The sequence below is a fragment of the Balaenoptera ricei genome, chromosome 3, assembly GCF_028023285.1.
Source record: "Balaenoptera ricei isolate mBalRic1 chromosome 3, mBalRic1.hap2, whole genome shotgun sequence".
Classification (NCBI taxonomy): Eukaryota; Metazoa; Chordata; class Mammalia; order Artiodactyla; family Balaenopteridae; genus Balaenoptera; species Balaenoptera ricei.
In genome coordinates this window covers 49439100-49451860 of record NC_082641.1, presented here as the reverse complement: position 1 = coordinate 49451860, position 12761 = coordinate 49439100, and positions in this window count along the sequence as shown.

Below are 12761 nucleotides of genomic sequence, written 5' to 3'. Positions count from 1 at the left end.
TCTCACAGCTTGTGTGAGTTAGGAATCAAGGTATGGCTTAGCCGGGTGTCTGTGGCTCATGGTCCCTCGTGAAGGTGTAGTCCAGCTGTCAGCCGGTCTCACCTGAAGGTGTGACTGCGATGGGAGTGGTGATCCACTGCCACACTTAATCATGTGGTTTCTGGCAGATCTTGGTCCCTTGTCACATGGGCCTTTGCACAGGGCTGGCTCATGACAGAGTATAGGCCAGACCCAGAGCAAGTGATCACACATGCCTAAAATGAAAGCCAGAATCTCTTTATAATCTTATTTTGGAAGTGACATCTCATCACTTTTTTCTATTTTATCCTTTAGGAGTGAGTCAGTAAGTTCAGCCCACACTCAAGAGTAGGGGATCACACAAGGATGTGAATACTAGCAGTCTGCCAACCATAGGCCTTTATTTTGCTTGCCTATTGGTTGGATGATTGGAATGGGCTGGAGAAAATCATCTCTTATGGGAATTTAAGGGAAACACAGGAAGAGTTAGCCAGTCTCTGCATATGTCTCGTCCTGAAATATAAAACTTTTGGAGATGTGGGGTGTCTATCTTGCACCCTCCCTGTTGCCTGGGAAGAGTGGGAACTGATCTATTCAGATTATGAAGTAGATGTGCGTAGAGAAGCAGAGATATGACACGAACAGAGAGTGTTCTCTGGCTTCCCATCTGCTCTTCTGCCTTTGGGTTTCATGAAACACCTCTGTAGCCTTTTGATAAACTTTTCCTCTGACTCCTTCACGAGCTTCTCAACTTAGTCATGTTGGTTGAGATACTTGCACAGAGAGAATCCTTGTTTGCCATCTTACATATAACACAATAAAGAGAATTTCTTAAATCATTATGGACATTACCTTCCCTGCTATTTAGTGAATGCCTACTGTGCAAAGCAGTATCCTAGATAATGGGAACACAGTGATGAATAAAATGGGTAAGATCCCTGCCCTCATGTATCTTATTGTCTAGCCCAATCATTTTTAAACTCTGATGGATTAGAAGCTTAAGATTTACTGAGATATGTGAGGCTGTTTATTTACCCCTACATCAAATAATTCCATTCTTTTGTGTTGCTTTTTAGATTTGGTTTCCATATTTCATGTTTTCCTTGTTGGTTTCTGTTAGTTTTTTGGGGGGGGAGGGGGGGGGAGAGGTGATATCTTATTGTGGACCTAGATATGAGGCATTCAACATTGTTAGAATTGTCTGCAAATTAAGAGTAAATAGTTTATAGAGTTGTTTATGTACCTTCATTTATCTATTTTGGTGCTCAGTAGCCTTTCTTGCCTACTTCCATGTTTTCATCCATGTCCTAGATAAGTGAGATTTCTGGAGACAAAAGAAGTCACAGTGAAAGGATATGCACTTATGTCAGTGACCTGTCAAAGCTCAACACACTTCGAAGGTGTATAATCACTGAGAAGTTTCAACTTGATAGTGTCACACCTAATGAACAGGAAACTGAATTCCTGTTCAGCAAATATTCACTCTCTTCCCTCTCCCCCTGGGGATGAACCATATGTCCCTACTTCACTGATTTTGGGTTTGGCCACGCAATTTGCTTTGGTCAATGAAATTGGAGTGGGTGTAATACAAGCAGAGGCTTTAAATGTGCATGTGAGGTTTGGCTTGGCCTCTTGTATTTTTGTGATTGTGTAGAAAAGAGCACGTCCCAGATAGTCACTGCCTCTTCAGCCTGGATTCCAGATTGAAACATGTGGACCAGACACAAACCCAAGCTGAACCCTGGAGCCAAGCCCCCAGCTCTCAGCCTGAAGCAGAGCTAAACCAGCTGATCTGCGACCCTCAAGTGAGAAAAGCACATGATTGTTGCTATAAACCATTGAGTTTGGGATAGTTTGCTATACAACATTATTGCAGTAATGGCTGTCTACCACACTGATTAAGTTCAGAGGGGCAAAATAATAGCGTATTTCAGTAGACGGAATAACGGCCCCCAAAGATGCTCATGTCCTAATCCCTTGAACCTGTGAATATATTACCTTACATGGCAAAAGGGACTTTGCACATATGATTAAGTTAAGAATCTTGAGATGGAGAGATGATCCTGGATTATTCTGATGGGTCCAATGTAATCTCCAGGGGTCCTCATAAGAGAGAGGCAGGAGAGTCAGAGTAAAGAAAGGGGGATGTGACGGCAGAAGCAGAGGTCAGAGTGATGAGCCATGAGACAAGGAAGGAGGGCCAGCTCTAAAAGCTGTACAAGGAGAGCTTTTAGAAGGAAACATCATTGATGATACCTTGATTTTAGTTCTATAAGATCTATTTTGGACTTCTGCCTCTAGAATGGCAAGATAATAAATTTGTATTAGTTTAAGCCACTAAGTTGTAGTAATTTGTTACAACAGCAACAAGAAACTAATACAAATATGTTAAGATTAAATGGATAATTACTATTTCTCTCCCTGTTAGAGGAAAATATTTATATTTAGAAAAATACACTACTGGGGCTTCCCTGGTGGTGCAGAGGTTAAGAATCCGCCTGCCAATGCAGGGGACACAGGTTAGAGCTGGGAAGACACAGGTCTGGGAAGATCCCACATGTTGTGGAGCAACTAAGCCCATGCGCCACAACTACTGAGCCTGCTCTCTAGAGCCCACGAGCCACAACTACTGAGCCTGCGTACCACAACTGCTGAAGCCCACGCGCCTAGAGCCCGTGCTCTGAAACAAGAGAAGCCACTGCAGTGAGAAGCCCGCGTACCTCAAGGAAGAGTAGCCCCCGCTCACTGCAACTAGAGAAAGCCCGTGCACAGCAACGAAGACCCAACGCAGCCAAAAAATAAATTAATTAAAAAAAAAAAAGAAAATACACTATGAAATTATCCCACTAATGTATTCAGAAAATATCCTTTCCAAAGTCAATCACAGTGTATTTCCGTTAAGTTTTTACTTAATGATTGAGGAATCAAGATGGTGGTATTGGGCTTCCCTGGTGGCGCAGTGGTTGAGAATCTGTCTGCCAATGCAGGGGACACGGGTTCGAGCCCTGGTCTGGGAGGATCCCACATGCCGTGGAGCAACTAGGCCCGTAAACCACAATTACTGAGCCTGCGCGTCTGGAGCTTGTGCTCCGCAACAAGAGAGGCCGCGATAGTGAGAGGCCCGCGCACCACGATGAAGAGTGGCCCCCATTTGCCACAACTAGAGAAAGCCCTCGCCCAGAAACGAAGACCCAACACAGCCATAAATAAATAAATTAATTAATTAAATTAAATTAAAAAATCTCTATCAAACACGGGATCCATATTAAAAAAAAAAAAAAAGATGGTGGCATTATTTTCTAAGTAGATTGTGATCCACTCACAGGAGAATAATTATATAATATACAGTAAATACTTTAAAATTTGTATTAACTGCATATGGGTGAGGGTAGGGTAAAGTTTATCCAAATTAATAAAATATTAAAAATATAAAGTGTTTTGTAATATAAGTCTGCAATAAATGCAGATTTATTACTTTCAAGTAGTACAAGTAACTAAAATTACATTAATGTAGAGCTAGTAGAGGTTCCTAGCTCCTGATGCTTTAAAAATATACCTGTCTATACCCTACCTATAGAGATTTGGGTTCAGAAAGGACAAAGGGGGTTAGGGTGTGGGGAATCTGTGGTTCTTTTCTCTTTTAAAAACAATGTATTATTTATAATTTGCAAATATATGTGTAAGTACAAAATAGTTTCTCACTTCTGGGAGATTACATACGCTCACCTAGATTTTACAATTATTACTATTTTGCTTTATTTACTTTATATGTTTTAAAAAACTTTTTTTTTTAATGGGTGTTCAAATTTTTCTCACCAGGAACACCCTTCTATGTGCTCATTTTTTTTTTTTTTAAGTAGCTGCTTAATTAATTAATTAATTTATTTATTTATTTTTGGCTGTGTTGTCTTCGTTTCTGTGCGAGGGCTTTCTCTATTTGTGGCAAGCGGGGGCCACTCTTCATCGCGGCGCGCGGGTCTCTCACTGTCGCGGCCTCTCTTGTTGCGGAGCACAGGCTCCAGACGCGCACGCTCAGTAGCTGTGGCTCACGGGCCCAGTTGCTCCACGGCATGTGGGATCTTCCCAGACCAGGGCTCGAACCCGCGTCCCCTGCATTGGCAGGCAGATTCTCAACCACTGCGCCACCAGGGAAGCCCTAAAAACTTTTTATCATGAGGAATTTCAAATGTAAAAGTAGAGACTATAGTACAGTGAGCCCCTATGTCCCATTGGCGAGTTTCAATAATCACCAGCTCATGCCAAACCGGCTTCACCAGTATCACCTCCCAGCTCTCTCCACCCTCACTGGCTTATTTAAAAGCAAATCCCAGATATATTTTTCTAAACAAATATTTCAGTCTGTATTGTGAAATGATAGAGGAGTCTTTTAAAACACATAATCGCAATGAGAGCATCACACCTAATAAAACTAACAATTTTTAAATATGTTCACAGAACCGCTTCAGATTATGTATAATCTCTATTTTTAATAAACGCAGTAGGAGAGTTCCTGCTCTTCCATGGTCGTGAGTCACTGCTTTGAGCACTATTTTACAATGTGCTATTATGGAAGTACAAGGGGGGTTTTTGGAGTTTTGAAGCTGCTCAGACTCAGTTTGTTCTTTGAACTGTTTCATACATGGATATCAAATGCTTGTTGATATTTAATTTTTTAATTGATCAATTATTAGATGCTTATCAGATCTTACAGGAGGGTAGAGAAAAGGTGAGAGACATCGTTTCTGATCTCTAGGAGATTACAAGGTGAACAAAGGAGAACTGAACAGAAAGTTTGAGACAGGAGGTGACCGTGGGTGCCTTGGGGGGGACCAGGAGGCAGAACATACACAGTTGCCAGAGGCGGATGCAGCTTGGCATCCTGGATATGTAAGTTCAGCCAGTAGGATACAGAAACCAGGTCAGAGCCAGGCAGTGGTTTAGGAACCAGGCTGTGAGGAAGCAAGAGGAGAAATTCCAGTGGAGAGACTGGAAATATGACAAAAGCTGGCCAGGAGTGTGGCTCCAGCATCATCCCCTACCAACAGCGGTCTGAGTTCTTGGCACTGTGTGAACATTCACACTAAATAGAGATACACATGTGTGTATGTGCATTATGTATATTAGACATACATCTCCTGCCAAGGCAGGGAGTGGGATCCTTGACCAGATCCATGACTGGAGAGGCCACTATGGGACTGAGGAAAAGGTCCTTCATCTTGGCCATTACCAGAAACAACTGTAAGCATACCTCCTGTTCACGAGGTATTTCTGACCCCTTAACTGGATGATTCTGTTCTTTAGGGGGCAGTCACAGTGAAGAGCACCTGCTTTGTCTGTTCTCCTCCAGGCCCCACCCCTCATTGTGCCAGGCTGCCTAACTCAGAGAATAAAAGATGCTCACGTGACAAGTGCACCCTGGGAAAAAAGGGGCGGGAACAGGACACCCAAGGGCACTGCTTCATTTACTGTGGCACAGTTTCTGGACAAGCTCCTGGAGACTGAACCAAGGTCACATGGGTCACTGGGAGAGGCAGAATCAGAATCCAGAACCTCCAAATCATGGACCTCAGGGTCCTCCCTCATGGGACCCCAGTTCATTCATTTCTAATATAAAATTGAAGTAATTACTGATCGAATGTGCCACTGAGATGAATAATGGAAAGCTAATAATTGTTTTCCTTCCCTTTTAAAGAAACACACCACACTTAGACGCCCATTTACAGAAATTTTCAGTTAAAATGTCACATAATATTTGTTATATCAGCAGGATAATGGAAATTGAGTTGGCAGTGAAGCATTGCAGTGACAACTGTTACCTTGGAAACTGTAGTAAGCAATCATAATTACAATTAGCAAGACTTGCACAAAGTATACATAAATATTCGAGTGCCAGAGTTGAGTGTCATGTACACCAGACAGCAGAGTAAACTGTGGGATTGTTGTTTCTTTCTCTTTGACGTGTCCTTGTAGAGATTTAGTTTCTGTTAAGAGATATACAGCTTCTTTGAATTTAGGTGAATATATTTCTTTATGTGCTGGTTTGGGGGCTTGTAACATAATGGCATTTGACACAGAGCAGATTACATGGAAGCTTCAACTGACCCTTAGTTGAAGTACGACCAGTCCTGAATGACTTTTAAACAAAGCCTGATCTCAGAAGAAAATAAGGTAATTGTAAATAATAAATGGTGTCATAGCACAATTACAGGGGTGCTCTGGGGAAAAGTTCTACAACACAGGAGGAATGGTTAAAATGTGTGATTTAATCATTCACTGCAGCTTGACTCTTGGTTTCTTCTTTATTGCCATGGAAGTGTCCCCTTTGATCAGACTACTCTGTCAAAATCACAAAGGAAGTCAGAGGAAGAGTGAGTGATAGAATTGTTCTCACTCGGACACAACCAGGCATGTCCTGTCCTCTGTGAATTCTTTCATGAACAAGGGAGAAAAGTTAAGTTAGGAGTGTGTGCGAGTCCGTATTTCTGTACACTTGAGGGAACAAAGCTTTGAAAGTAAATATGTCTTCATAGCAAAACCATTGTTATTTTCAGGGCCACAGGGCACACCAAAAACTCCATCCTCCCGCACACAGTAGAGTTTTCTGTTTGGCTTGTCTGAGCGTGTTGGCTGCCTGGGGCTTCCCGGATAAACACATGTTGTGAGTGGTTGCCATGATGTGAAGGGCAGCAGGGGGAAGAAACGTTGACATGTTTCCTTTGAGAGCAGAGGTCTTGATCTGAGCTTGAAAGAAGCCTGCTAAAATGAATAAAAGAAAGTGACCTTGGCATAGACACTAAAGTAATTGGAAGAACTCATATTTCAGGCAGTGGTATCTGTATGGAGAGTTGGTAGGGGCGGGGGAGGGATGGTGGAAATGAGGACAGTGGATGCGCAGAAAACTGCCCTCCCTCTGTAGATCACATCAAGTCCTGCCTATGTGCTTCCCATAGGAGTCCTGTTCTCCTAGCAGTAAAGGTTAAGTCATACACTGTGCCCCCCTCTGACCTTTGCATCATGGACTCACGCCTGATATCTGGATGATTCTGCTCTTTAGGAGGGGCAGTATCTGCTGGAACAAAAGGCAGCCATGGTGCTGTGCCTCTTCTTCCTCAGGTCCCTAACCCTCAGCACTCCAGGCTGCCTGTCTCAGAGAATAAAAGACGACTGGCATTGCACTGGGTCCCGGCAGTCACAACCATGCTACAAACCCGACAGCTGAGGTGTTAGCGTCCCCCCTTCACAGCTCAATGCAAGGTAGGGAAGGAAATTTGTTTCAGTTAAAATGAGAACTTCATACACCACTTTCTGCCGTAACTTGAGTTGTAATTGCTTATTTGAAGCCCGACACTGAGCTAGGTTCTCTAGAAGGGCAAAAGATGGATGTCAGGGTTTCTTCCTTTAAAAGAACTTATGATCTTGTTGGGAAGAAGGGGTTAGGGCACCCAAACAATTAGTAAAGCATATGGTACCTACTGGCTATTGTCAAGTGTGAAAGTGTTGAGCCCCATGGAGGTCAGCAAGAGGGAGACTGGTAAGGGCTGAGATTGTTGGTAAAGGCTTCAAGAAAGTGGCACTTGGGAAGAGCCTTGCACGTTGTAGAACAGTAGAGACAATGTTTGTGTGTGTAGAGGGGAGAATGGGCAGGGCTGGGGAGTGCCAGGAGGAAGCCTGTTTGGGGAAAGAGCCAAGGGGACTAGAGCAGAGCTCATGACTGCCATCGCTTTCAGAGTTTGCTGGTCTGTGTGAATGAGGCCCCAAACAGTATCTCTGGGCTTAGATTGCTCTTTAAAGCTCTGCATCCTGTTGGAAATCTCTACCAGAGGACTCACCAGTTCCTCTCTGAGTCTGACTTCAGCAATTTGACCCTTCAACAGCTCTTCTATCTTGACTTCCCTATTATCTTCTTTTCCTTTCCTCCTTTCTTTTCTACACTCCCTTTATTAACATAAGAATATAGTGATTAACTATAGAGTCTACAAGACTATGGGCTATCAGAATGTATAACCATTATGTTCTTTAAATAATGGCCCTAAGGCAATATAACGTACTGAATCATCTGGAAAATTAACACTAGACTGCCAATAATTGAGGATCTACTATGTTCCTAGCATTTTATCATTTTAAAACTTATGTTTATTAGGGAAATACATGCATGTGGTAAAAAGAAAAATCACCTAGAAGAGTTTATGATAAAAAGCAGTAATCTTTCAACTCTTTTTCCATCCCAGTCCACACTTCAGTAATGACTTCTTATGTTCAGGCCTTTGAGTTCAAGCCTTCTAGTGATTGCCTCCATACCTGTAAATAATGTACTTCTATTTCTTGATTTTTTAAAAAATTTTAGGCAATATATGTTGAATTTTAACCATGAAAGACCAAGGCTTAATTCACTTGTATTACACCCCACCTTTCCACCCTTGGAGTATTTGACCTTTGTATTATTTACTTTTGAGTTATTTTATTAGAGATCATTGTGATATTAGGCACTATATTTATCTCTCTCTAGTTTCCATTTTAACCTCTTTGTTACCTATCTCTATTCCATTCCTCCCTTGCCAACTCCCACCTCATCTAGGCCATGTCTTAACTTTTACTTTGTTAAGATGGTTAACACTTAAATCTGTCTTGAAACCATAATTAACTCTTATGATCTTTTGCTATAGAATTAAAACCAAAGAATAGAATTGACATTATTATAACCATGTGAATATGTTCACAGCAAAGCCAAGTTGTATGTTAGGACTGCATTTCCTTCTTTATGAGCCCAATGAAACGTCCTCTGTGCTGCTCAAGATACAATGGTTGTAGCTTCAAGGTCAAAAGATTTCTCTTTCCTTACACTGCAACGATTGCCTAAAGTCATAGAAAGCTTCATAATTGAACCATGAATTTGTCAAGCATCTTTTGATTGTTGCTTCTATTGCCTTTTCCCCCCTGGAGTTCCTAATGCACTTGTGTTGCCCATTTATATTTAAAAGAAAAGGATTTCCTCTGCCATATGAAGGAAGGTCTTCTGCTTGGTCACAATATACAGGTCCTGGGTACATCCCCTGTGACTTAGCTCTGGGGTGAGTAGGCTAGGAGTCGCTCCTCAGGTCAGAACGAGGAGGACAAATCTCTGGGAAAAAACATCCAACACAGAAATTTAGCTTCTTCCAATCAATATTTATTCAGTTTCCTTTAAAATCTCAGAATTTTTATGAGGGATAAATGCTGGGCTGTCTATAGCAAGGGGGGAGAGGGAAGGGGAGATGGCACTCCCTAATACCCCTGTTTTGTGTATATACCTTCAAAGAATCCCCTTGTTAGCTCGACAGTTGACCATTCCCCTCCATCTTAAATGCCAGCTCTGAGCTTGGAGCCTTGTGGGGGATACTCTGGGCAAGTTAGGTTTCGCCTCCTCTGCAGCCTCCTAAATCAGATATTTTGGGATGTGGTTCCATGTCACTGTTCCATCTATCAGCATACTCCCATCCTCTTTCCATCTTCCAGAAATTTGTTGAAATGTCTCATCCATTAATTACCCACTTTCCCATTCTTTTTGGAGGTTGAGAAAATGAATGGGTATAAAACTCACCCTATTGAACAGGAAAAGTCAGACTTCTGTTCATGGCACCACTTTCGTCCCTTTCCCTCTAAAATATTTGTCTTCACGTTAGTTTTCTATTTGTCACTATAGCAAATTACCCAAACGTAGTGGCTTAAAACAACAGAAATCTATTCTTTGACAGTTCTGGAGGCCAAAAGCCTGAAATGAGTCTTACAGGGATAAAATCAAGGTATAAAATCAAGGTCTGGTTCCTTCTGGAGTCTCCTGGAGAATGTCTGTTTTTTGGTGGCTGCTGGCATTCCTTGGCTCATGGCTGCATTATTCCAACCTCTTGCTTCTGCTGTCACATTCCTACTTCCTCTTCTCTAGTCAAATCTCCTTCTGCCTTCCTCAGGTAAGGATACTTGTGACTACATTTAGGGCCTGCCTAGATAATCCGGGATAACCTCCCTGTCTCCAGATCCTTAATATAATCACATCTGCAAAGTCCCTTTTGCCATATAAGGTAACATCTACAGGTTCCAGGTATAAGGACCTGGATATACTTAGGTGCCATTTTTCTGCCTACCACAGTCTTCCTTGATTTCTCCCTTTCTGTTACCATATACATCCAGTCAGTAATCAAGTCCCATGGCTGGATTCATCTACTGGCTCTCAAATATGAATGCACATTACAATTACCTGGAGAGCTTTAAAAAATACCATGGTCCTGGCTAAGGAAATTAGAAGTTCTGGGGAGTTAGATCTGGGCATTATTAAAAAAAATTTTTTTTAAATCTTGGTAAAATTTCAAACAGAGAAAAGTTGCAAAAAGGTACAAATAACTCACATATACTCTTTTTATGTTTTTGTTTTTTTAATTTATTTTTTATTGAAATATAGTTGATTTACAATGTTGTGTTAGTTTCGGGTATACAGCAAAGTGATTCAGTTATACATATAAATATATTCTTTTTCACATTCTTTTCCATTGTGGTTTATTACAGGATATTGAATATATTTCCCTGTGCTATACAGTAGGACCTTGTTGTTTATCCCTTCTATATATAATAGTTTGCATCTGCTAATCCCAAACTCCCAATCCATCCCTCCCCCACCAACCCTCCCCCTTGGCAATCAAAAGTTTGACTCACATATACTCTTTTCTTTTAAAGCTTATTTTTAAAAGTTTTTATTTATTAATTTATTTATTTATGGCTGCGTTGGGTCTTCGTTGCTGTGCGTGGGCTTTCTCTAGTTGCAGCGAGCAGGGGCTACTCTTTCGTTGTGGTGCGCAGGCTTCTCACTGCGGTGGCTTCTCTTGCTGTGGAGCACGGGCTCTAGGCGCGCAGGCTCAGTAGTTGTGGCTCACGGGTTTAGTTGCTCCACGGCATGTGGGATCTTCCCGGACCAGGGCTCAAACCCATGTCCCCTGCATTGGCAGGCAAATTCTTAACCACTGTGCTACCAGGGAAGCCCTCACATATACTCTTGATTTTTTACATTTTGCACCATTTTCTTTATCATTCTCTTTTTATTTTTTCTGAACCCTTTGAGAGTAAGTCCTTCACCCCTAAGAGTTCTTCAGTATGTACTTCCTAAGAACAAAAACATTCTCTTTCATAACCACAGTGCCATTACCAAAATCAGGAATTTAACATACAACACATTTTACTTTTCCACTAAGAATATATGTGATGATATCAGAATTGCAACCCCTGCTTTTTTATTGTTTCCATTTTCCTGGAATGTTTTTGCCCATTTCTTTATTTTTAGCCTTTCTGAATTACTTTGTATTAAGTGTGTTTCTCAAATAGAGCATATAGTGGATCTTACTTTGTGGACCAGATAGAGAATCTTTTAGCAAGTGAGTTAAGCCTTATACATCTTTATTGATAAAGTTGATATGTTTAGTCTCAACTCTGCCATGTTATTTTATAATATTATTATTATTTTTGTTATATTTGCTATGTTTCCCTATGTAATCTGTTTTCTTTTTGAATTACTTTGGTATTTAGAATGATATATATTTGTGTCTTAGAGATTATCTTCTTACTTATACCTTTTAAAAATGCCCTTAGTCACACCCATTAGGGCGGCTCCTATCAATAAAATAGAAAATAAGGAGTGTTGGCAGGGATATGGAGAAGTAATAACCCTTGTGCGCTGTTGATGGGATTGTAAAATGGTGCAAATGCTATGGAAAGCAGTATGGAGTTTCCTCCAAAATTTAAAAATTGGACTACCATATGATCCAGCAATCCCACTGCTGGATATATATCCAAAAGAACAAAAAGCAGGGTCTTGAAGAGGTATTTGCATATCAATGTCCATGGTGGCACTATTCACAATAGCCAAGAGGTGGAAGAAACTCAAATGTCTGACAGATGAATGGGTAAACAAAATGTGATATATATCATACACAATGAAATACAATGCAGCCTTAAAAAGGAATGAAATTCTGTCACATGCTATAACATGGATGAACCTTGAGGACATTATGTTTAGTAAAATGAACCAGTCACAAAAGAACGAGTACTATATGATTCCACTTATATGAGGTATCTAAAGTGGTCAAATTCATAGATGTAGAAAGTAGAATGGTGTTTACCAGAGCCTGGGAGTAAAGGGGAACTGTTGTTCAATGGGTACAGAATTTCAGTTATGCAAAGGTGAAAGGGTTCTAAAGATGTGTTTCACAATAATGTAAATATACTTAACACTATAGAACTGTAAGAATGGTTAAGATGGTAACTTTTATGATATCTGTTTTTACCATAATAAAAAAATGCCCTTAGCTCCCTGTTTCTAATTTAACTTTCTCTATCTGGTTTCTTTTTAGTATAAGTTCAAATGGTATCCTTTTGTTTCCATCTACTGTGTATATAATAGTCAATGAGTATATGCATTAGTAGTTTTAAAAATATCTCCAGGTGATTCTATAATGTAGCTGATAATCACTGGGCAGCTCTACCATCTCTCCTTTCTCTTCCATTCTTACATCATCATTCTACTGCAGCTTTCATTATCCCTCACATGTTGTAAACTTCCTTCTCTGGCTTTTCCTGGACCGTCTATTCAATCCTCTCTAAATACTATACCCAGGGCAATCTTGCAAAAGTTCCACTTTGTGTCACATTTGCCACTCTTAAAGTTATCAACGATCCTTTTCCATTGCCTCCAACTTGGAATAGGTGAATTGATTTGAGTCCCA